Here is a 25,630-nt window from a genome sequence, read left to right as displayed (position 1 = left end):
TATTCCATTGTATGTATATATCACATTTTATTCATCTCTTCATCCATTGAGGGACACTTGGGTTGCTTCTGTCTCTTGGCTATTGTGAATAGTGCTGCTGTGAACATGGATGCAAGTAGTTCTTTGAGATCTTGCTTTCAGTTGTTTTGTATGTATACCCAGGAGTAAAATTTCTGGGTCATATGGTAAGTCTGTTTTTAACTTTTTGAGGAACTACCATAATATTTTCGACCCCAGCTGTACCATTTCACATTCCCACCAACAGTGCACAAGGGTTCTTATTTCTCCACATCCTCATGAACATTTGTAATTTTCTGTTTTTTTTTTTTTTTTCTTGTACCATCCTTATGGATGTGAAGTGATATCTCATTGTGGTTTTGATTTGCATTGGCTTAGTGGTAGTGATGTTGAGCATTATTTTCAGAAGTTTGTTGTCAATTTTCATATCCTCTTTGGATAAATGTCTATTCAAGTTCTTTGTCCATTTTTAATTTTTATTTTTTTGGCCACGCCATGCGGCATGTCGGATCTTAAGTGCCCCGACCAGGGATCAAATGTCCCCTGCAGTGGAAGTGCAGAGTCTTAACCACCGGACCGCTAGGGAAGTCCCTGTCCATTTTTTTAAAATCAGGTTTTTTGTTGTTGTTGACTTGTTGGAGTTCTTTATATATTCTGGATACCAATCTCTTACCAGATATGTGGTTTCAAATATTTTCTTCCATTCTGTGGGTGGCCTTTTCACTCTGTCGATGGTGTCCTGTGATGCACAACAGTGTTTAATTTTGATGAAGTCCAGCTTATCTATTTTGTCTTTTGTTGCCTGTGCTTTTGGTGTCACATCCAAGAAATCATTGCCAAATCCAGTGTCCTGAGGTTTTTCCCTTACGTTTTCTTATAAGAGTTTTATAGTTTTAGCTCTTTTATTTGGATCTTTACTCCAGTTTGAGTTAAATTTTCTGTATCTTATAAGGGTCCAATTTTTTTTTTTTTTTGGCATGTGGATATCCAGTTTTCCCCAATACCATTGTTGAAAAGACTATCCTTTTTCAGTTGAATGGTCTTGGTACCCTTGTTGGAAATCATTTGCCCATATATGCAAGTATTCCTACTGATTTTATAGATGAGGTGATTGATATTGAGATGTGACTGATAGATAATACTAATACATTAAAAAAAAGAATTAGTTTACCGCAAAGTAATTTATATTTGGTGCAGTAAGATGAAGGAGGTTTGTAGGGTCGTGAGGTCTTTTTGTGTGTTGTAGGCTTCGCCCAGGAAAATTAAGTGTCAGTAACCTGGTTACTGTGTTTGCACCCCAGTTCTGATAGGTTGCCAACTCCATGCACTAAGTCAGTGATTTTTTTCAAACTTTTCCAGCAACAAAACCCTTTTTTTCCCCCCCCTCAAACAAAATCATAGGTGGACCTCCAGGGTTTTAGTGATAATTAGTATTTTGTTATTATGTATTCATCTAAAAAATCAGTGTATAATATTCACCTATTTTTGCTGATTATTATAACACGAATTCATGCATTTGTGGTTTCCACTGTGTTGAAAACATGTGCATATTATGGTTTTAAAATTTCTGCCTGTTATCGTTTTAAGCATAGGGAATGATGTATGGGAACACCTTCAAATCGAATGTTTGCAAAACATCTGAAGCTCTTCCATGGATGTCAGTGAAAAATGCTAGCTTATCTAGGTATCTTTGAGGTTCAACTTGTGATTATGGAGAACCATTTTTCTCTATGCAAAGTTGGCTAGAGAGTTAATATGAGAAAGTCTTGACTTCTTTAGTGCTGAGATGCAGGGCTAATTTAATAGCCTAACAGCTGGCTCAGACCGACTTCTTTTCATTTTTATACTCAGGATCAAAGGGTTAGTGCCAAAAGATATCTTTTTTCTGTGTGTCCTACGGTGGTTTAAACTTAAGGTCAATTCAGATCTTGTATTTTAAGATACTTACATTGATAGGGATACCAGAATTTGTGTAGCTAGTTGTAAGAATTTTATTCTTTGAGATTTGATTTTAAGTATGTCAGCGGCATTTGTTAAGTTTGGAAGATAGTAATTTTGGGTTTCAGCATTCTTATTAGATAAAGTAAGGTCTTCAAAAAATGAATCACTCTTTTTTTAAAAAGTTCTTTTTCCTAATGGAGTGTCTCCCATGAATTAACTGTATGTATAATGAAATATACTCTTTTCTAAAGCTGTAATCATTACTTAATCACTGTGCAATGGCATTAAGTAATTTTGCAGAGCCCAAGATGCTTGAAAATTGGTATAGTTGGTGATATTTTAAATTTAGCAACAATAAAAAATAGTCCTATTCAGGCTATATAATTCAAGTGTTGGAAAAGGTTTTGTTTGATTTCTTTCATACTCTGTTTTTTTAGAGCTTTCGCAGCCCCCAGCTTTATTGAAATATTGTTGACATGTAACGTAAAAGTTTAAGATGTACAAGCTGATAATTGGATACAGTATATATTGCAAAATGATTACCACAATAAGATTAGTTAATATCTCCATCCCCACAGGCTATTACCATTTTTTTTTTTTTTTTGGTGTGGTGATAACATTTAAGATCTACTCTCAATATCTTTCAAGTGTATAATAACAGTATTGTTAAATGTAATCACCATGCTGTACATTAGATCCCCAGAAAACATATTCATTTTATAGCTGGGTGTTTATACCCTTTGACCAATATCTCTCAGTTTCCTCCACCCCAGCCCCTGGCAACCACCATCCTACTCTCTATTTCTATGAATTCAGCTTTTTTTTGGTTCCACATATAAGTGAGAACATACAGTATTTGTCAGGGTCCATTCATATTGTTACATATTGTTTCCTTCTTTTTTTTTCTTGGCTGAATAATATTCTGTTGTATGTATACCACATTTTCTTTATTCATTCATCCCTTGATGGACTCTTAGGTTCTTCCCATGTCTTGGCTATTGTGAATAGTGCTGCTCTTCAAGATAGTGATTTCATTTCCTTTGGATATACACCCAAAAGTGGGATGGCTGGATCAGGTGGGAGTTCTGTTTTTAACTTTTTAAGAAATCTCCATATTGTTTTCTATCATGGCTGTACCAAATGACATTCCACCAACAGTGCACAAGGGCTCCTTTTTCTTTACATCTTTGCCAACACTTATTGTCTCTTGTCTTTTTGAGGACAGCCATTCTAACAGGTGTGAGGTGATATTTCATTGTGGTTTTGATTTGCATTTTCCTGATGATTAGTGATGTTGAGCACCTTTTCATGTACCTGTTGGCCACTTGTTTGTCTTCTTTGGAAAAATGTCGATTCAGTCCTCTGCCCATTTTTAAATCAGATTTAAAAAAAAGCTCTTTTTCTTTTTTGGTGTATTTAAAAGGTAGTGTTTAATAATTGACTTTGTTGTTGATACATTTGGGAAAACAAACAGGTTTCCATATGCATGTTCAACTGTTCTCTCTTGTAGGGATACATTCTGACCTGATGTTTTAAAAACTTCCCTAAGTGTGTAAACTGTATTTTGAAATGGTTTTAAAATAGTAGATTTAGCCAGATTTTACAGCTCTTTATTTGTAAATTTGGTTAAACTAATAACTCAGCATTCATTCAGTAGATATTTACTACCTACCTATTAGAAGTGGATTTGTAGGGGATTAAAAAGTAGGGGTTTTCTTTTGCTACCTATATTGTTAGAAGTTAAAAAAAATAAGACAGCTAGAATAATATTAAATATAGTACAGTATAAACTTTTTTAGAAATTGAAGAAAAATTAAAAGCTCAAAAGGTATATTTTAATTCTATTTAGTTTTTGTGGCATGCTCAATTTATTCTGTCATAAGTAAATATTTGTGAACATTTTGTTAGATTTCCATATTTTCTCTTAATTTGTGTGTGAAAGGCAGACATTTCCCTGTTTCTTTTTTAAGTAAATAAATATTTATTTATTTATTTTTGGCTGCGTTGGGTCTTTGTTGCTGCACGCGGGCTTTCTCTAGTTGTGGTGAGCGGGGGCTGCTCTTCGTTGCGGTGCGCGGGCTTCTCATTGCGGTGGCTTCTCTTGTTGTGGAGCACGGGCTCTAGGCGTGCGGGCTTCAGTAGTTGTGGCTCACGGGCTCAGTAGTTGTGGCTCACAGGCTCTAGAGCGCAGGCTCAGTAGTTGTGGCTCGCGGGCTTAGCTGCTCCGTGGCATGTGGGATCTTCCCGGACCAGGGCTCGAACCCGTGTCCCCTGCATTGGAAGGCGGATTCTTAACCACTGCACCACTAGGGAAGTCCCCATTTCCCTGTTTATATGAAGCTCCATCTTCACTTATCATATGGTGATACGGCAATGGCTAGCCATAAACATCAATACGTTTAGTTATAAAAATCACCAGAATTTGAATATTTTTTTCTATAGGAATTTCTATATATCATTTCTAGTAGCATATTAATTTCCTGCTAAATAAGATTCTAATATGATCAGTTTGCCCTTTTTTTCTTTGCACCATTAGTATTCTAGGAATCATTTTAGATTCCTAGACATGTTTAGAGTCTGTTACTTCGATAAACAGAACAAGTTGCTTATCAGCTCTTTGCTCCTCGTAGGAAGCAGTTCTCATACATTTAGTTGCTTAAGAGTATGTCTTGAAAACTATTTGGTGAATTCCTCATTACCTGCTCGCTTAGCATAGGAAGAGGTGGAAACAGAAAAAAATGCTTGGTTTTCTTTCTTTTAGCATTACTGTCTAATCAAAACAGGGGCCTGGGCTTCAGCATATGGAGAACTGAGTTCACGTAACTGGAGCTGATCTGTTTATAGGCTAACCTCTTGGAAGGTAGAAAGGGAAGGTCTGAAACAGGAGAAGAGGTTTAGAAAATCCTTTAGCTTAGTCTTAGCTAGATTAGTGATATGAAAAATATTATGATATTCTTAGTGTTTAGGATTAAGGACTTTAGTAGAAGTAGAAAAAAAGAAATGCTTGGTTAAATGAGGTGATAAAGGCCCTAGTGGTTTAGAAGTATTTCTGAGTCACTGAAGTTCATGCAACAAGATCTGGAATAACTTTTCCTTCACTTTAGACCCTCTTCCTTTGTTTAGCCCTGTCCAGAGCTACCTTATACTCCATTTCAGCAATATTTCTGTATTTCTGTGATCTTTGGTATATGCAGTTCATTCTTTTTGCTTCTTTCAGCTGTATTCCTTTCCACTGCATGCTCCTTAACATTAAAAACATTGTGATCTTGGACCCATTTGCTCTGAGGAGTATGGTGTTTAGCACACTGTTGGAGGCTCAGTAAGTTTTCAGAAGTCTTTTCAGCCTTCCAGAGTGTTTGCCTTAGTTAGAAACAGTTCTGGAAAGTTTTCTTTGCGGAGGAAACTGCCTCTTATCTTTGTACCGGCAGAGTCCTTCCAGCATCATGCTTCAGTTGATTTGTGTTCATTTAGCAGCTCTGCTGCTAAAACTTTTTTTTTTTTCAAAGATGCTTATGTAATTCCTTTTTGGATTACTTACTGGTTAATTTTTTGGGTAATTATGTTTTGATTAATTATTCAGCTATAATAAAAGTATTGTATGAGAATAGATTTTGGAGGTTGCTGTTAGCACATGAAAGTAGTAGGAATTTATTTAAAAATTGGCTTAAATGGACAGTTTTAACAATTAAATGTTTGACTTCTATGCTTAAAGAGTTGTTAAAGTATATGCATAAAGGTAAAATTACTTGTATTCTAAATTATATTACTGTATTTATACTATTTTTCAAACATATTCTTTAGACTCTTTTATTTTAAAATAAATTTTATAACTTTGAGATTTCTTATTTAGATGTATTTATTGTCACATTTTAAGAAAGAACTTTTAGATTTACAACTCTGTATAAAAGCCCATAATAAATTTCTTTACTTTTTATCATGTGGGTATGATTTAAAATAGAGAAAGGCAACAAGGATGAGAAAAACCCTGAAAAAGTCTTTAACAAAAACTTTACTAAATCATGTTATAGGAAGTATGATCATTATGACAAGAAATTGTAAGACCATTACTGTCAGTGATGTTCTTTGTGTTTGGCTAGAATCAACATTCATTTATGCCCAGGTAAATAAATTATTTTATTTCACAAAAGAGATTTAATAATTTATGGCTGAAGCGTAAATGAAATACTATGGCCCTTCATTTAAGTAATGCACATGTAGGCCTCAGATGTAAAATTTCAGTCAGTGTAGTTGTTGCAGCCCATGTCATTGAAGGAATGGGGACAAAAGTTTGTTTGTAACTACCATGGAACTGAGTACAAAGACGCCAGTGACCTTTGAACTTCTGTGGCTGTGCGTCTGAACAAGGAATTGTTTGAGGATGGGAAAAGCTGCCAGTAGACTTGGGATGTGCTTTTCCTTTGCTTTCTATGGAATTGTTGAGTGACCCTCCTCCAGAAAAACAAAAAAGCACAAACCCAAAAAACAAAAAGCTTAATTGGAAGAAATTCTTATTAGTCCCAGAGGAATCTCATGTCCACACAGCTAAATCTAATTAGATATTCATATCCCAAAGTGATAGTCTCTATAAAAATATTGTCTCCACTTACAAAAATGGCAGTGTTAATTACTGCTGTTTTATGCATTGACTAATCTGGTAGATGCTTGTGGTTTCTTCCTCTGCAGTTCTTGTTATCTTCTTCGTAAAAGCTATCCTGCAGCTCTTCTGGTTGAAAAGTCCTTCTGTATCCGGGTCACACTAATTCCTTAGCTTTCTTTTTTACATTGTTTAAAGGTTGGGCATTATTCAGTCAGTGAAACCTATAAATATTTGGCAAATGAATGAGTGGGTTAATAAATCTACAGGAAAAGTGTTATTTTTTTGTGTGAGAAAGTAGGAATAATGGCATTTGCATTAGTGTTTTTTTTCCTTTATCCCAAGGTGGTTAATAAAAATCTAGTAATATCTCTCAATATGAGAATACCATAAATGCAGTATCTCTTTTACAAATATAGAGTAGCTCGGCGTTTGAGTCTTGGTTGCATTAGCCAGTGTTCAAACTGGGCTCAGATAACAAGGTTTTATTTCAAGTCTGTTGTCCTTGGAAAGACTAAGGAATCAATACTAGTATTACCATTTCGGTGAAAAGCTGCCTCTGGCTTATGTTGTTGCATATCTCTCACCCATGATTAATAAAGCAGGAAGTTTGTATTTGAAACTAATGCACTGATTCACCATTGAGTAGTGCATGTGCTTTGAGGTAGTTCCTCTTTCCTATCAGTAATGCATTTGTGTATTTTTTTTGTATACTTTTGGGTAGTTCTCTTTCTTTTTTTTTTTTTTTTTTTTTTAAAGGATTTTCTTATTTATTTATTTATTTATTTATTTATTTATTTTTGGCTGTGTTGGGTCTTCAGTTCGTGCGAGGGCTTTCTCCAGTTGTGGCAAGCGGGGGCCACTCTTCATCGCGGTGCGGGGACCGCTCTTCATTGCGGTGCGCGGGCCTTTCTCTATCGCGGCCCCTCCCGTCGCGGGGCACAGGCTCCAGATGCGCAGGCTCAGCAATTGTGGCTCACGGGCCCAGCTGCTCCGTGGCATGTGGGATCTTCCCAGACCAGGGCTCGAACCCGCGTCCCCTGCATTAGCAGGCAGATTCTCAACCACTGCGCCACCAGGGAAGCCCAGTTCTCTTTCTGATTAGTGGTCAGCACCATGGTTTGGTTTATAGGTTATGATATATGTGGTCATATTGCTTAACCGGGGCCATTGGGATTGAGTCTCTGACTTTAGGAGGAGCTTTGTCTCTGTGAGTGGTAAGAGTTAAGGTGGGAAAAATGAGTATGGTAGTTATGATAACTCTTCTAAATGTCTTTATGTATTATGTATGTCTTTATGTCTTTATATATTAAAATCCTGATTTTCCAGAAGTTTAACATAAATTCTTATTAACTTATTGCTACTTGGAGAATTTTGTTCATCACACTCTTATGGAAAGTTACTTAGGAGGTTTAGCCTTGAGTCTTGATTTATCAGCTACTGTTATGAAATATAACAATTTTTAAAAATAAATGTATTTATTTTATTTTATTTATTTCTGGTTGTGTTGGGTCTTCATTTCTGCGTGCGGGTTTTCTCTCGTTCCGGCAAGCGAGGGCTACTCTTCATTGTGGTGCACCGGCCTCTCATTGCGGTGTCTTCTCTTGTTGCGGAGCTCGGGCTCTAGGCGCGTGGGCTTCAGTAGTTGTGGCACGCGGGCTCAGTAGTCATGGCTCGCGGGCTCTAGAGCGCAGGCTCAGTAGTTGTGACGTAAGGGCTTAGTTGCTCTGCGGCATGTGGGATCTTCCCAGACCAGGGCTCGAACCCGTGTTCCTGGCATTGGCAGGCGGATTCTTAACCACTGCGCCACGAGGGAAGCCGGAAATATAACAATTTGCTGCCAGAAGTTTTTCAGACTCTTGTTAGGCCTGTTTAAATTGCCTAAGATGAGCATGGCCTCCAGATGTTTGTTATCCTGGAGACCAGCTCCTCTGGAGGCAGAGATGTAGCGCGGAGAAGACTGTGGCTGAGACCCGAAGGAAGGGAGGTGAAGAGTGGGCGCTAGGAGACGAGTGGGGCTGAAAAGAGAGCAGAGGAGTTACAGACAGCTGCAGATGAGAGCCTCTCAGATCCCAGCTAAAGGAAACAGGAGAAACTGGAGGCATCCTGTAGAGGAGAAAATCCTTAAATGTTTTGAAGATTACAAAAAATTAAATTCAGCTTCCTTGGGTTAATTGATGTATATCTTTTATTCAGTTTTGCTTTGTTTTAAAGTCTTTCCTGTGATATGTATTGAACTTAGTTTAAACTTTAATGTGATAGTTGTTTAAGAGAGAACAAGCAAACCTTTGCACAAAATAGAGAATATATTTGACAGACTGCTCGAAAATTGCGACGTAACATTTAGTGAATTGAATATTCCCCTTTAAAAATCTTCCAGTAAATGTATTGTTACTGATTTGGATGAAAATAATTTTTTGAATAGTCTACTTTATTTTATTAAAATGGATGGTTTATTCAGGGGAAGGATAAAGAGGAGGACTAAAGAATATGGGAAATACTGGTTGAATATAGCATTATTCACATCTGTTACATCGAGAGGACATGTTTGAGTTCTGATAACTGTATTTCAGCAGAAAAGTGCCATGTTACTTTATGAGATGGCAGAGGCTAACTAAAGTTAATTTGGTTGAATGGTGAATAATGCTTTAGGTCAGAAAAGGGCAGAATGAGAATTCACTGTTCATTCTGAAAAAATTTGTCAGGAAATAAATACTCTCTTTAGAATTTAAGAAGTTCTGTTTTTGTTTTTTTTTTTTTTTCGGATTCATTATTACTACATCTAAGAACTGGGTATTTTAGAAATCATTCAACTTTTTTGTAATTTCCGGTTTAAAAGATTAAAATTGAAATATGAAAGGAAAACAATCTGGACATTGAGCTTTAGCTGCTAGCTGGAGAAAGGTGGGTGTGCCTGGCCTTGTGATGTTACAGGGCCTGAACTTTTAGATTTCTTCCTGTGGGAAATAGTGTGAAAAATGCTTCGGAAAAATAGTTGCCAGAGTTGTACCACAGAACATTGCCTCTAGTGCCATGAGCCACAGACTTGTAAATTGCTAGATTAAAAAAATATATTCAGTATTAGTAAAGACATCAAGTACTGATCATAGCTATGGCAGAGATTCCTCATTGCCTATCTGATATCCATTTCCCTATGTTTCCTTTCTAATAGAACTTAAAGTTTTGCTAGAAGCAGAAGTAGGCCTAGCTAAAACAACTATACATTTCTTAGCCTCCTTTCCAGCCCGAGCAGCCATGTAACATAGTTCTGGTCAGTGAGATGTAGGCAGAAATTTCTGGATGAAGTTCTTTTGAAAGCCCTTTTACCTGTTTTTTTTCCTCCTGCGTAGAAATCAGACCATGCCTGGGGCTAGACCAGTATTCTAGAGGCCTTTAGAGGAAAGCCAGGAGATTTACAGAGATCTTCCCCCATGTATTCCTGAGCTGCCAAACCAGTGTCAGCAAGTGCCTCTGTGCACTTCCATTTGATGAGAAGAGTAAACCCCTGTCTTGCTTAAACCAGTATAATTTAGGCTTCCTGTTACATGCATCAGAACATTATTCCTAACTGATATAATTATTTACATGCCCGTTATGATCTGCTTCCTGGAGATTTGGAATCGTCTCATTATAATTTAACAAGGGATTTTATCTAACTTCAAATCCGGAAGACCTTGGGAGTTTTGGAATTATTTCTGTCTTTTAGACTTGATTGGACCAGCTGGATATCCAGCTGGATGGATATTGGTTACCAAGGAGGTCTGAGGAAATGTGAGGAAGTATTCATAAATAGTCTAGCATCTCCCACTGTCACTTCATCCTCTCTTTCATTTTAGTTCCTGGCTTCATCTGGCTACATAATCTATAGTGAAACTACTGGAGCTCCCTCTGAATGGAGAGGATTTCAGGTAGTTATAGCACAGTCAGGAATCTGACTGATGACCTGATCTCCCTCCATACCAAGGTTAACTGTGGAGACCGTTTCCCTTTTAAAAAAAAACTTATTCAGGTGTAATGTACATACGGGGAAAGTACACAGATCATACATGTACAACCTTATGACTTTTCACAAACTGAACATATCTGTGTAACCAGCATCTTGATCAAGAAAAAAAGAAGTTCCTCTATTGCCCTCGTGGATTATCAGTGTCCTTCTAACAGCATACATTAGTTTTTACCTGTATTTGTATTGTATATACATGGAATCATACAGAATGTACTCTTTTGTGTCTGGCTTCTTTTGCTCAGCATTTCTGTGAGATTTGTCCATATTGTTATATATAATTATAGGTCATTCATTCTCATTGCTGTGTAGCATTCCATTGTGTGACTATATCCCAGCTTATTTATCTCATCAACTGTTGGTGGGCACTTGGGGTGTTTCCAGTCTTGACTTAAGAATACTGCTGCTAAGAACATTCTTTTGGTAAACATATGTAAGTATTCTGTTGGGTATGTACTTTGGAATGGAATTGCTGGATCATAGGGTATCAGTGCTTGAGAGTTTTAGCTCCTCTGCCTTCTCATCAGCACTTGATTTGTCATTGCTTTTAACCTAGTCATTCTGGTGGGTGTGTATTTTGTGAAGTGCCTGTTTGTCTTTTGCCCATGTTCTATTGAGTTGTAGGTCTTTTCTTACTGTTTGTGGGAGTCCTTTTTATATTCTGGATACTAGTCCTTTGTCAGATATTTGTATTGTGAATACCTTTTCCTATTCTGTGATTTGCTCTTTCACTCTTTAATTGTCTTTTGAGGAATAGGTCTTTATATAATCCAATTTATCAGATTTTCTTTTATGGTTAGTGCTTTTTGGGTAATGTTAAAAAGTATCTTTGCCTACTCCAACATCACAAAGATGATGATCTATATTTTCTTCTAAAAACTTCATTATTTTACCTCTTATATGTAGATCTTCCCTCCATCTAGAATTGACTTTTGTCTAGATATGAGGGAGGGGTCACAAAACATTTTTCTCCATATGGTTATGTAGTGGAGTCAGCACCATTTGTTAAAAAGATTATCCTTTCTCCTCCACTACAGCGTTAGGTTTGTCGTAAATCAGGTAACCAGATGTGTGGCTTGTTTCTGGACATGATTCTATTCTGTTCCATCAGTCAGTTTTTCTACCCTTGTGCAAGTAGCATACTGTTTTAATTATTATAGCTTTATAATGGGTTTTGTTAACTGTTAGTGTTAAGTTCTTTACCATCTTTGTTTTTCTTTAAGATGGCCTTAGCTAACTGGTGATTGTCAGCCGGTTATGTGGAGTTAATATTCATTCTGTATGCCTTCCACCCTCTACCATACACATCCCTCAACCAGCTGACTGAAATACTGGCTTAATCTACTTAGCTGTCAAGAGAACCCAGTAAGGACCTCTAACCTCTTAGTGGATTTTCAGATTTATTGAGTAAACAGAAAACAATTTTTTTTCTGTTATTGAGTAAACAGAAAATGTGATGAATTAAATTATTCATCACATTTAAACTCAGTGCTCACTTTTAGCATAAATCACTGCTGTGTGCAGTAATCAAATATTTAGTTCAAATGTGTATATTTAATTGCACTGAGGCTTAATTTTCTCATTTGTAAGTAATCAGCTGTTTTGTTTATTATGACCAACTCTGTGGATACTGTGTTTGGGATTTTTGAAGCAAAAAGATGAAACAGGAATAGTAAAATAAAAATAAGACGAATCCATCTGGAAGACTGAATCATCTGTGCCTGACATTTAAAGGCGGTGATCTTTGTTAGTCACAATGTGATATTGTCAGTTGGAAGAAATTTCTCCTCAGTATCCTGCCTTCTTTTCCCCTTCCATTTCATGTTGAATCAATTGGGGGAAATCATAAGTTTTTAAACTAAAATATTAGTTATTTTTCTTCAATATGAGTCATTCATAACTTATTTTCTTTGGGGGCTGGAGAATGGGAAGGAGTCAGGGAAGTAGGGGCCTTCTGGTGACAGTGTGCATTTCACGTTCCCATGTGACACACGTCATCATGTATGGTACGTCAGAGTTGGCCCTTGAACAGTGCAGGTGTGAACTGTGTGGGTCCACTTACATGTGGATATTTTCCAGTAGTAAGTACTACAGCACTACGTGGTCTGTGATTGGTTGAATCTGCGGATGCGGGGGTGGGAGGTGCCTATAAATTATATGCTGATTAACCCTTGCATTGTTCAAGGTCCAACTGTATTTAAAATTGAGATTGTCTTGAGAAATTGAAAATATATGAATTATTACAGTATCTTTAGGGAACTTTCTTTCTAGTTTTTAAACTCGGGGGCCAGACGATCAGAGATCTGTATACATGTGTGCTGCATGAGTTTTTAATTCCTCTCTCAATTAATAAATGGTGAGTTACAAGGGTTCATGTTTGCTTCAGAAGTTGGAATTGAACTGAATGTGAGTTAGGCACATAAGGCTCTAACCCCACCTATTTGCTTTTAATTACAAATAAAGAATATACCATTTCATTTATAATGTAATTTTAATATAATTAAGCTTGAATAGTTAAAAGTTGCATAATTATATTCTGCATGAGTTAGAATAACTAACCAATCCAAATCTGCTCAGATCCCTGGCAGCAGTCCATTTGTACAACCATGTGGTAGGCAGTTCTCCTGTGTTAGCAGGTCTGATACAGATTTTTGCCTAAAGATCTCAGTGGCAGCATTTTTGAACAGGTACTTACTGAGTGCATATTGATTTTCAAATACTTTGTAAGCTCTGGCAATACAAAGATGAGCAAAATAGGTGTGTTACCTGCCATCACAGAAGTTTCCAGCTAGAGTTGTATAACTCTGGGTTATAATGCGGTGTGTTTGCCTACTGGTAACAAGAAATAATTTTTTCCAGCTTTATTGAGATATAATTGACATATAATATTGTGTAAGTTTAATGTGATGATTTGACGCACATATATATTGCAAAATGTTTACCACGTAAGGTTAGTTAACACATCCTTCACCTCTCAAAATTACATTTTTGTTGTTGTTATGGTGAGACTATTTAAGATCTACTCTCTTAGCAACTTGCAAGTATACAGTGCGGTATTGGTGACTGGAGTCAGCATGCTGCACATTAGATCCTCAGAACTAACTCATCTTATACTGGAAGTTTGTACCGTTTGACTAACATCTCCCCATTTCCTCTACCCCCCAGCCCCTGGCAACCACCAATCTACTCTGTTTTTATGAGTAAGTGATTTTTGATTGCCCTGTGAGTATTCAGGCCTTCTGCTCCAGTTAAGTATAAAGTTTCTAGGACAATATATTAGTATCAGACTTCTACATATTGTGGACTATTTTTCCTCAACATGTAATTAGTTAATAGTGTGTAACGTAGCTGGATTTAGCCGTTTGCACTCTGTGCAGAGCATATTCTGTCTGAAAATATTAAGGCTCTGTTTCTGAGTGCTTCTGGAAACAGGCACTCAAAAATTAACGTGCACTGCATGTTCTTCATGTATCACATTTCCTTATCTACTGCTCTTTTTGCTTGGATTGGGAAATAATGAGGATGTGTATACTTACCTATCCATAGACTGTGGCCATATTTGGTATCAAGAGTATGTCCTTATTCATAGATAAGATCTGTCTCCATATATCACGAGTTCCTGTTTAAGAAGCAAAGTGAGGTAATGAACAGGGAGAGGGATGGATCCCTATCTGACAGAATTTAGGTGGCCACTCCCTAGGTGTCCAGGAGTAGGAGGGCAAGATTAGGACCAGTCTTCTTCAGAGGTATGTAGGTTTGGTGCCCCTTCCTTTCCTTGTTGTCTTCTAAAGATCCTCCCTCTGTCTTCTTAACTTACCCTCTGGCTCTCCAGTTCCTTCCCCCAAAGCACACCTGGATTTAATTTATCTATGTAGTTCTACTTTTACATCTTTTAAACCAATGTCAAGTTTGTCTGCCGCTTGCCATCTCCACTGCTGCATCTGATAGATATTCTCTTACAGTTATTGCAACAGCCTCCTTACTGCTCTCTCTGCCGAAAACTTTTCCATTCCAGCTCATTCTTCCTTCATTTTGGAGCCAGAGTAATTTTACTGAGATGCCCCTATGGGTATTCAGGGAGTTTCCCTAGGTGCTTTTCCCTGGTTGGGCTTAGAGTTTGGCCTAGCGAGAGGCTGAAGCATGCTGTGTAGAGGGAGTAGCATTTACAAAGCTTTGATACTTTAACTGATGGCAGCATCATTACATCAAGTAGACAGCCTCCAAGAAAGACTGCAGTTCTTTCAGACCTGATAGTCATTCACCTCTAGGCATGCTGGCAAAGGCAATTATATTACTTACTGGTGGTATAGCCTTACTTTAATTCAAGCACAAATACACTTGAACCTTGTTTCTCTTACACAGTTGGATTTGGAAGACCTGTTCTGCCATTTATATCTAAGAGCTTGTTCCTGTTATTTTCCTGGAGTATTTGATTCACTCTACTGTGTTTGTTTGGTTAAGAAGAATAACTAATTTGCAGTGGTGATCAATATTTTGCCCAGTTCAGCAAACATCTTTGACGTGTTGGAATCCCCTGTCGAGGAGAGAAGTTGCCAGTTAAACTGCTAATGGAAAGCAGTGTATTAGCATAGACAGCATCCTGAAAATGCACAGGTACCATCTACTAATTAGCTGACCATTGTTGCCTCTTAACCAGTTTGGTGACAGTATATCCTAGGAGAGTTTGTTATTTTCCTCCATTGATAATCAAAGATCAGACATGACTACAGTTGAGAGTAAAGCTGTTAAGCTGGAAGTAGACCAGTTAGTGTAAGTGATGGTAAAGGTGTTAGAGAAGATAAAAGTAAACTGTAGTTGTAAAGGTAATGTCAGTTTAGAATTGCTCCTAAACTATAAATTATCTCCCTTTTCTGTGGTGGAGATGATACAAGGGTGACGCATGTAATCACACTGGCATGTTTGAGATAAATGTCCTTTGTTGTTGTCTTCAACCCTGCATATTTTTTGCTCTATTTCTTCCATAATATTTTAGTTATAAATATGTGTAATTAATATATTGTTGATGTGTTTCATTCAGTAAGTTTCTGTCAAATATAATTTTAAAGTATAGTTGCATTTAAACATTGAGCTTAAGCAAATTAGATGTTTTCTGTGTTTTCATGAATACATTTACATGTATTCATATAGTCCACTTACTTTTAAAAGTTTACTGTTTCCTGCCATGTGTTTTTTACATTCAGAGACACATTTTCTTCTTATTGAAACTGTTTCAAGATTTTGTGATGTAGGCTGGTGGAAAAATGATTCATCTGACAGTATTGTATTCTACAGTCAGGGTTATTGGAGTACATCATATTTCATTAAGGGAGAAAAGCTTGAGAAAAGGAGAGTCTGTAAACCAGATAAAAGTAACAGTGTCTGGGGCTTCCCTGGTGGCGCGGTGGTTGGGAGTCTGCCTGCCAATGCAGGGGACATGGGTTCGAGCCCTGGTCTGGGAGGATCCCACATGCTGCGGAGCGGCTGGGCCCGCGAGCCACAATTACTGAGCCTGCGCGTCTGGAGCCTGTGCTCCGCGACAGGAGAGGCCGCGATAGTGAGAGGTCCACGCACCGCGATGGGGGGTGGCCCCCGCTCGCCGCAACTAGAGAAAGCCCTGGCACAGAAACGAAGACCCAACACAGCCAAAAATAAAAATAAATAAATTAATTAAAAAAAAAAAAAAAAAAAAGTAACAGTGTCTGTTAACTTCATTATCTTATCACCATCACCTTGGGAGTTACTTAGTGGTGCCTCATCAAGATAGGACCAGTCTACTTACTGTCTACTGGTTTAGAATTCTCTTAACCAATATCTAAGAAATCACAACTTGCTGGTTTAAATTATAAGGTATTTTCTGGATCTAAGCCAAATTCAAAGATGGATTTTATAGCATTCAGTGTAATTTTTTTAAAAAATTTACATTTATTTATTTATTTTTGGCTGTGTTGGGTCTTCGTTGCTATGCGCAGGCTTTCTCTAGCTGCGGCGAGCAGGGGCTACTCTTCGTTGCAGTGCGCAGGCTTCTCATTGCGGTGGCTTCTCTTTGTTGTGGAGCATGGGCTCTAGGTGCATGGGCTTCAGTATTTGTGGCTTGTGGGCTCTAGAGCGCAGGCTCAGTAGTTGTGGCGCATGGGCTTCAGTATTTGTGGCTTGCGGGCTCTAGAGCGCAGGCTCAGTAGTTGTGGCGCATGGGCTTAGTTGCTCCGTGGGATGTGGGATCTTCCTGGACCAGGGCTAGAACCCGTGTCCCTTGCATTGGCAGACGAATTCTTAACCACTGCGCCACCAGGGAAGTTCCCAGTGTAATTTTTAAACATCTGTTCCTTGAATAAATAATTCTTTAAAAGGCAAAAATAGTGTAATGGAATTCATACACTGCTGTGGGTGTGTTAAATGGTGTAATTTTTCTGAAGGGCAATTTAGGAATATGTATCAAGAGCCTTGAAGCGTTACCTTTGACCTAGTAATTCCACTTTGAGGATCTTAAAGATTTAACCAAAGATACTCATTGTAGTATTATATCTAATGATGAAAATTTGGTAAATCATAATGTCCAACAAAATATAGTTATGATATATCCATATAGAAGAATGTTACTTAGCCATTATAAACTTTATTACTTAAGACTTTAATAACAAGGGAAAATCATGATATAAAAGTGAAAAAGGTATGAAGAACTCTATAAGAAGTTGAGCTCTATCAAACAAAAGCTAGCAGTTAAAAGCATGAGTCAGGGGACTTCCCTGGTGGTGCAGTGGTTAAGAATCCACCTGCCAATGCAGGGGACATGGGTTCGAGCCCTGGTCTGGGAAGATCCCACATGCCGTGGAGCAGCTAAACCCATGTGCCACAACTACTGAGCCTGCACTCTAGAGCCCACGAGCCGCAACTACTGAGCCCGCGTGCCACAACTACTGAAGCCCGTGCGCCTAGAGCCCGTGCTTCGCAACAAGAGAAGCCACCGCAGTGAGAAGCCTGCGCACTGCAACGAAGAGTAGCCCGTGCTCGCAGCAACTAGAGAAAGCCCGCGCACAGCAACGAAGACCCAACGCAGCGAAAAAATAAATAAATAAATAAACTAAATTAAAAAGCATGAGTCAGCCCTGTATATAAAAGATCTGGAAAGATCATCAAGCCACATAAGATGCAGAAAAGCAAGGTATAGAATAATACACACACATGTACAGAAAAATAAGGTATTTATGAAAATACACTAAATGAACTATATTTATATTTGTATATAAGCATGTACAGGCATAAAGAAAAGTCTTTTTAGTAAAACTGTTAATAATGACTGGAACTGGAGATAAAAAAAGGCTTACTTTGACTCCTACTTGACTTTTAACAATGCGAGTGTATCCATATATTAATTTGTAATTCAACGTAATAATAATAAAAACCCCTGAAACTTTTCTATTTTATAAAGAAAAAAATTCACTGAGATGTAAGCAGTAGTTATCTCTGGATGGTAGGAGTTCAGATAGTTCTTAATAATCTTTGTATTTTTTTGTACTTCCCAGAATTTTGGCAATGAACAGGTATTATTTTTATAATCTGGAAAAGCAGGAAGATTTTTTAAAAAGCTGAAATCACAGGTAATAGCGTGGTCTGGAGTAAGGATTGCTGTTATTCAGATCCTGGCTGTAGCATTCTAGAGCCTTGTGACCTTGGGGCTGGGGCAGGGGGAGCTGCTTTACTTTTTCTCACAGGATTTTTTGAAGATTAAATTAGGTATGACATATGTAGGTTAATTTTTATACTGTCTGGCACGCATTTGGTGCTTAATGAACCTTAATTTCCTTCCTTCTTGTTTTTTCTCATTAATGACATAATAAACTCTTCAAAAGAGATGGAAAATACCATAAAGCTATTAACAAAAACACAAATGTATTCAATAATTAGACAGTTGAAGAGCTTACAGTGTGATAGTTTCAGAAATAATCCTGCTACAGTATACGAAGTGAGAATATTCCTTAGAGCAAAACAAAGAACTATGGTATTTCACTTCTGATGGTAGGAAGAGGCGGGTATCAATCCTCACCGTTCTGTATGAACCAGTTGTTAGCCAGCAGTAACATGGTTGTCTAAGTATAGTTTAAAAAATTCTCCACAGGTTCAACCTGAATAGTTTTTTTAAAGCTTTGTAATAGATAAATTGCTGTTTTTATTCATCATAGCTGTCAATATTAAGAAATAAAATTAAGATTTCAGGATAAGTCTTATATTAGTAAATTAATATGTAAAATGAGATACCTTAATTTCAGAGGCTTTATTTCAGTGACATAAGATAATTAGGGAAAATAGACATCAACATAAAATTCTCAAAGCAGTTAACGATTGTATTCTTCGTACACATTTGTTAGATATACAATAGAAAATACAGACATCTGCTTTTCCCTGTTTTGCAGAGGAGGTATCACAAGCTTAAAGAGGAAGATTGATTGATATCAGCTGGTGAGGTGGCAAAGTAGGATCTCATCCTAAATACATTGGACTTGAGAAGCACCAACATTGCTGTCTCTGGTATTGCTGCATCTGATGTTTTCATACAAGGAAGCAATTTTTAAAAACACGAATTCAAAAAGATACATGCACCCCAGTGTTCACAACAGCATTATGTATAATAGTCAAGGTACGGAAGAAACCCAAGTGTCCATCAACAGATGATGAATGGATAAAGAAGCTGTGGTATGTATATACAATGAAATACTACTCAGCCATAAAAAAGAATAAAATTCTGCCATTTGCAGCAACCCAGATGGACCTAGAGAGTATTATGCTTAGTGAAATAAGTCAGAGAAAGACAGATACTGTATGTTATCACTTATGTGTGGAATCTAAAAAATAAAACAAACGAATGTCTGTAACAAAACAGACTTACAGGTATAGAAGACAAATTAGTGGTTACCGGTGGGGAGAGGGAAAAGGGGAGGGGCAAGATAGGGGTATGGGATTAAGAGGTACAAACTACTGTGTATAAAATAGATGAGCAACAAGGATAGATTGTACAGCACAGGGAAATATAGCCATTATTTTATAATAACTAGGTGGAGTATAATCTATAAAAATACTGAATCATGACGCTGTTCACCTGAAACTAATATAATACTATAAATCAATTATACTTCAATACAAAAAAAGGAAACAATTTCTTTAAAGGGCTGAGAGGTTTGGATAGGTATCAAGTGTTCCTGTTAGTTCATTTGTTTCCTTATTTAGTCATATTTCTCAAAGGAATACATTTGATATCATGTATAGCTGGCTATGTTTCTTCTTATAATCTTTCTCTTGAATCGCAACCCTTCAAGAATGCCACATAGTGAAAAACAGTTTGGGATAGATTTTCGTGTGGTAGAAAATGAGTGTGCTTTGGGAAACCACTCTGCTCATGTGACTCTGAGTCAGCAGCAGGGTCTCAGCTGGGAGCCTGCACTTATGGTTTGGCATGAGCACCTCTTTTCTTGAGTATCTACTAGTAATAAAAATTTCAATATTAATGCCAATTCAGTGCTTTTTATAAATGTATGAAATCCTTTAGAATTGAGCCCTCTGAGTTTATTTCCACTCTGATATACATATTTTCCTTTATTCTATATGATTTTTTTTCTAAAAAGCTAAAAAAATATGTTGGAATATATTGTTCTTTCATACCCGTATCTGATTTTTTACCTTGTAGATTGGTCAGTGGTCAGTGTTTTTCTTTATGTCTCAGTAGTGTCTTTATATTTTTAATCTTGTAGTTGTTTGACTCATTATAGGTTTTCTAGGAAATTTTTTGCTGTTTTTAATGAATTTCAGAATGGTTCTCTTTTGACTTTGTCCCTTCTCTTAATGGCATCCTATTATTTTCCTTATCTAATTCAGTGTATTATTGTCACCCTTGCACTACAGCATTTGTTGTAAGAGGTAATCTGAGCGGCATTGTGTTACCCTTTTCTCTTGGTTGGCTAAATGACTGTGAGAGAGGCAGTGCACTCCAGGCTCCAGGAGGGCAGAGACCATGTCAGCTTTACTCACTGTGCACTGTGTCTTGCACAGCAGGTGGTACATAGTAGGCACACAGTACAGAAGTACACGAGGGTGTGTCTAAGCACGGATAGAGCAGAAGGAACCTTGGGGTCATAGGTCACTACAGCCTGAGTCATCAGCGTATTGTTGGGGGTGTGGAGCACAAGAAAATGAGGAGAGGGAAGATTCAGCCAGAATTTTAGAAGTATGTGGAGAAACGAGTAATAGTGATAACAGTACTTTTTTTTTTTTTTTAGCATTTTAACTTTTTTTTTAATTTTTGAATTTTATTTTATTTATTTTTTTATATAGCAGGTTCTTATTAGTCATCCATTTTATACACATCAGTGTATACATGTCAATCCCAATCTCCCAATTCATCCCACCCCCCCACCACCCCCCCGCCGCTTTCCCCCCTTGGTGTCCATACGTTTGTTCTCTACATCTGTGTCTCAACTTCTACCCTGCAAACCGGCTCATCTGCACCATTTTTCTAGGTTCCACATACATGTGTTAATATACAATATTTGTTTTTCTCTTTCTGACTTACTTCACTCTGTATGACAGTCTCTAGATCCATCCACATCTCTAAAAATGACCCAATTTCGTTCCTTTTCATGGCTCAGTAATATTCCATTGTATATATGTACCACATCTTCTTTATCCATTTGTCTGTCGATGGGCATTTACGTTGCTTCCATGACCTGGCTATTGTAAACAGTGCTGCAATGAACATTGGGGTGCATGTGTCTTTTTGAATTACGGTTTTCTCTGGGTATATGCCCAGTAGTGGGATTGCTGGATCATATGGTAATTCTATTTTTAGTTTTTTAAGGAACCTCCATACTGTTCTCCATAGTGGCTGTATCAATTTACATTCCCACAAACAGTGCAAGAGGGTTCCCTTTCTCCACACCCTCTCGAGCATTTGTTGTTTGTAGATTTTCTGATGATGCCCATTCTAACTGGTGTGAGGTGATACCTCATTGTAGTTTTGATTTGCATTTCTCTAATAATTAGTGATGTTGAGCAGCTTTTCATGTGCTTCTTGGCCATCTGTATGTCTTCTTTGGAGAAATGTCGATTTAGGTCTTCTGCCCATTTTTGGATTGGGTTGTTTTTTTTTTTAATATTGAACTGCATGAGCTGTTTATATATTTTGGAGATTAATCCTTTGTCCGTTGATTCGTTTGCAAATATTTTCTCCCACTCTGAGGGTTGTCTTTTCGTCTTGTTTATGGTTTCCTTTGCTGTGCAAAAGCTTTGAAGTTTCATTAGGTCCCCTTTGTTTATTTTTGTTTTTATTTCCATTACTCTAGGAGGTGGATCAAAAAAGATCTTGCTGTGATTTATGTCAAAGGGTGTTCTTCCTGTGTTTTCCTCTAAGAGTTTTATAGTATCTGGGCTTACATGTAGGTCTCTAATCCATTTTGAGTTTATTTTTGTGTATGGTGTTAGGGAGTGTTCTAATTGCATTCTTTTACATGTAGCTGTCCAGTTTTCCCAGCACCACTTATTGAAGAGACTGTCTTTTCTCCATTGTATATCCTTGCCTCCTTTGTCATAGATTAGTTGACCATAGGTGTGTGGGTTTATCTCTGGGCTTTCTATCCTGTTCCATTGATCTATGTTTCTGTTTTTGTGTCAGTACCGTATTGTCTTGATTACTGTAGCTTTGTAGTACAGTCTGAAGTCCGGGAGTCTGATTCCTCCAGCTCCGTTTTTTTCGCTCAAGACTGCTTTGGCTATTCGGGGTCTTCTGTGTCTCAATACAAATTTTAAGATGATTTGTTCTAGTTCCGTAAAAAATGCCATTGGTAGTTTGATAGGGATTGCATTGAATCTGTAGATTGCTTTAGGTAGTATAGTCATTTTCACAATATTGATTCCTCCAATCCAAGAACATGGTATATCTCTCCATCTGTTTGTATCATCTTTAATTTCTTTCATCAGTGTCTTATTGTTTTCTGCATACAGGTCTTTTGTCTCCCTAGGTAGGTTTATTCCTAGGTATTTTATTCTTTTTGTTGCAATGGTAAATGGGAGTGTTTCTATAATTTCTCCTTCAGACTTTTCATCATTAGTGTATAGGAATGCAAGAGATTTCTGTGCATTAATTTTGTATCCTGCAACTTTACCAAATTCATTGATTAGGTCTAGTAGTTTTCTGGTGGCATCTTTAGGATTCTCTATGTATAGTATCTGCAAACAGTGACAGTTTTTACTTCTTCTTTTCCGATTTGTATGCCTTTTATTTCTTTTTCTTCTCTGATTGCCATGGCTAGGACTTCCAAAACTATGTTGAATAACAGTGGTGAGAGTGGACATCCTTGTCTCGTTCCTGATCTTAGAGGAAATGCTTTCAGTTTTTCACCATTGAGAATGATGTTTGCTGTGGGGTTTTCGTATATGGCCTTTATTATGTTGAGGTAGGTTCCCTCTATGCCCACTTTCTGGAGAGTTTTTATCATAAATAGGTGTTGAATTTTGTCAAAAGCTTTTTCTGCATCTATTGAGATGATCATATGGGTTTTATTCTTCAATTTGTTAATACGGTGTATCACATTGATTGATTTGTGTATATTGAAGAATCCTTGCATCCCTGGGATAAATCCCACTTGATCATGGTGTGTGATCCTTTTAATGTGTTGTTGGATTCTGTTTGCTAGTATTTTGTTGAGAATTTTTGCATCTATATTCATCAGTGATATTGGTCTGTAATTTTCTTTTTTTTAGTATCTTTGCCTGGTTTTGGTATCAGGGTGATGGTGGCCTCATAGAATGTGTTTGGGAGTGTTCCTTCCTCTGCAATATTTTGGAAGAGTTTGAGAAGGATGGTGTTAGCTCTTCTCTAAATGTTTGATGGAATTCACCTGTGAAGCCATCTGGTCCTGGACTTTCGTTTTTTGGGAGATTTTTAATCACAGCTTCAATTTCATTACTTGTGATTGGTGTGTTCATATTTTCTATTTCTTCCTGGCTCAGTCTTGGAAGGTTATACCTTTCTAAGAATTTGTCCGTTTCTTCCAAGTTGTCCATTTCATTGGCATAGAGTTGCTTGTAGTAGTCTCTTAGGATGCTTTGTATTTCTGTGGTGTCTGTTGTAACTTCTCCTTTTTCATTTCTAATTTTATTGATTTGAGTCCTCTTCCTCTTTTTCTTGATGAGTCTGGCTAATGGGTTATCAATTTTGTTTATCTTCTCAAAGAACCAGCTTTTAATTTGATTGATCTTTGCTGTTGTTTTCTTTGTTTCTATTTCATTTATTCCTGCTCTGCTCTTTATGATTTCTTTCCTTCTGCTAACTTTGGGTTTTGTTTGTTCTTCTTTCTCTAGTTTCTTTAGGTGTAAGGTTAGATTGTTTACTTAAGATTTTTCTTGTTTCTTGAGGTAGGGTTGTATAGCTATAAACTTCTCTCTTAGAACTGCTTTTGCTGCATCCCATAGGTTTTGGATTGTCGTGTGTTCATTGTCATTTGTCTCTAGGTATTTTTTGATTTCCTCTTTGATTTCTTCAGTGATCTCTTGGTTATTTAGTAACATATTGTTTAGCCTCCATGTGTTTGTGTTTTTTACGTTTTTTTCCGTGTAATTGATTTCTAATCTCATAGCGTTGTGGTCAGAAAAGATGCTTGATCTGATTTCAATTTTCTTAAATTTACTGAGGCTTGATTTGTGACCCAAGATGTGATCTATCCTGGAGAATGTTCCGTGTGCACTTGAGAAGAAAGTGTAATCTGCTGTTTTTGGATGGAATGTCCTATAAATATCAATTAAATCTGTCTGGTCTATTGTGTCATTTAAAGCTTGTTTCCTTATTAATTTTATGTCTGGATGATCTGCCCATTGGTGTAAGTGAGGTGTTAAAGTCCCCCACTATTATTGTGTTAGTGTCGATTTCGTCTTTTATTGCTGTTAGCAGTTTCCTTATGTATTGAGGTGCTCCTATGTTGGGTGTATATATATTTATGATTGTTGTATCTTCTTCTTGGATTGATCCCTTGATCATTATGTAGTGTCCTTCCTTGTCTCTTGTAACATTCTTTATTTTAAAGTTTATTTTATCTGATATGAGTATTGCTACTCCAGCTTTCTTTTGATTTCCATTTGCATGGAATATCTTTTTCCATCCCCTCGCTTTCAGTCTGTATGTGTCCCTAGGTCTGAAGTGGGTCTCTAGTAGACAGCATATATATGGGTCTTGTTCTTTTTTTTTTTTAATTTCTTTAATTTATTGCTTTACTTTTTTTTTTTTTAAGTATTTGTTTATTTATTTATTTATGGCTGTGTTGGGTCTTCGTTTCTGTGTGAGGGCTTTCTCTAGAACTTGTGGCAAGCGGGGACCACTCTTCATCGTGGTGCGTGGGCCTCTCGCTGTCGCGGCCTCTCTTGTGGAGCACAAGCTCCAGACGCGCAGGCTCAGTAGTTGTGGCTCATGGGCCTAGTTGCTCCACGGCATGTGGAATCTTCCCAGACCAGGACTCGAACCCGTGTCCCCTGCATTGGCAGGCAGATTCTCAACCACTGCGCCACCAGGGAAGCCCTGGGTCTTGTTTTTGTATCCATTCAGCAAGCCTGTATCTTTTGGTTGGAGCATTTACTCCATTCACGTTTAAGGTAATTATCGATATGTATGTTCCTATGACCATTTTCTTGATTGTTTTGGGTTTGTTTTTGTAGGTGCTTTTCTTCTCTTGTGTTTCCCATGTAGAGAAGTTCCTTTAGCATTTCTTGTAGAGCTGGTTTTGTGATGCTGAATTCTCTTAGCTTTTGCTTGTCTGTAAAGCTTTTGATTTCTCCCTTGAATCTGAATGAGATCCTTGCAGGGTAGAGTAATCTTGGTTGTAGGTTCTTCCCTTTAATCACTTTGAGTATATCATGCCACTCCCTTCTGGCTTGTAGAGTTCCTGCTCAGAAATCAGCTGTTAACCTTATGGGAGTTCCCTTGTATGTTATTTGTCGTTTTTCCCTTGCTGTTTTCAATAATTTTTCTTTGTCTTTAATTTTTGCCAGTTTGATTACTATGTTTCTCAGCGTGTTTCTCCTTGGGTTTATCCTGTATGTGA

At 37.3% G+C, this 25,630-nt stretch overlaps 1 protein-coding gene across 5 annotated transcripts in view; it reads left to right on the top strand.

The window, feature by feature from the left end:
- The window catches only part of ARHGAP32 (Rho GTPase activating protein 32), a 282,949-nt gene that overhangs the window by 13,828 nt on the left and 243,491 nt on the right, over positions 1-25,630 (top strand). Inside the window, exon 2 of one of the 5 annotated variants that reach the window (XM_057552726.1) lies at positions 18,965-19,244. The exons of the other annotated variants lie outside the window; for them this stretch is intronic. The gene's annotated coding sequence lies outside the window, so the exon portion shown is untranslated. The remainder of the gene's footprint in view (positions 1-18,964; positions 19,245-25,630) is intronic. 5 annotated transcript variants of the gene reach the window in all.

This window comes from Balaenoptera acutorostrata, chromosome 9 (genome assembly GCF_949987535.1).
Source record: "Balaenoptera acutorostrata chromosome 9, mBalAcu1.1, whole genome shotgun sequence".
NCBI classification, from domain to species: Eukaryota; Metazoa; Chordata; class Mammalia; order Artiodactyla; family Balaenopteridae; genus Balaenoptera; species Balaenoptera acutorostrata.
Note: the sequence above shows the minus strand (reverse complement) of the source record. Positions and strands in the feature narration are given on the sequence as shown.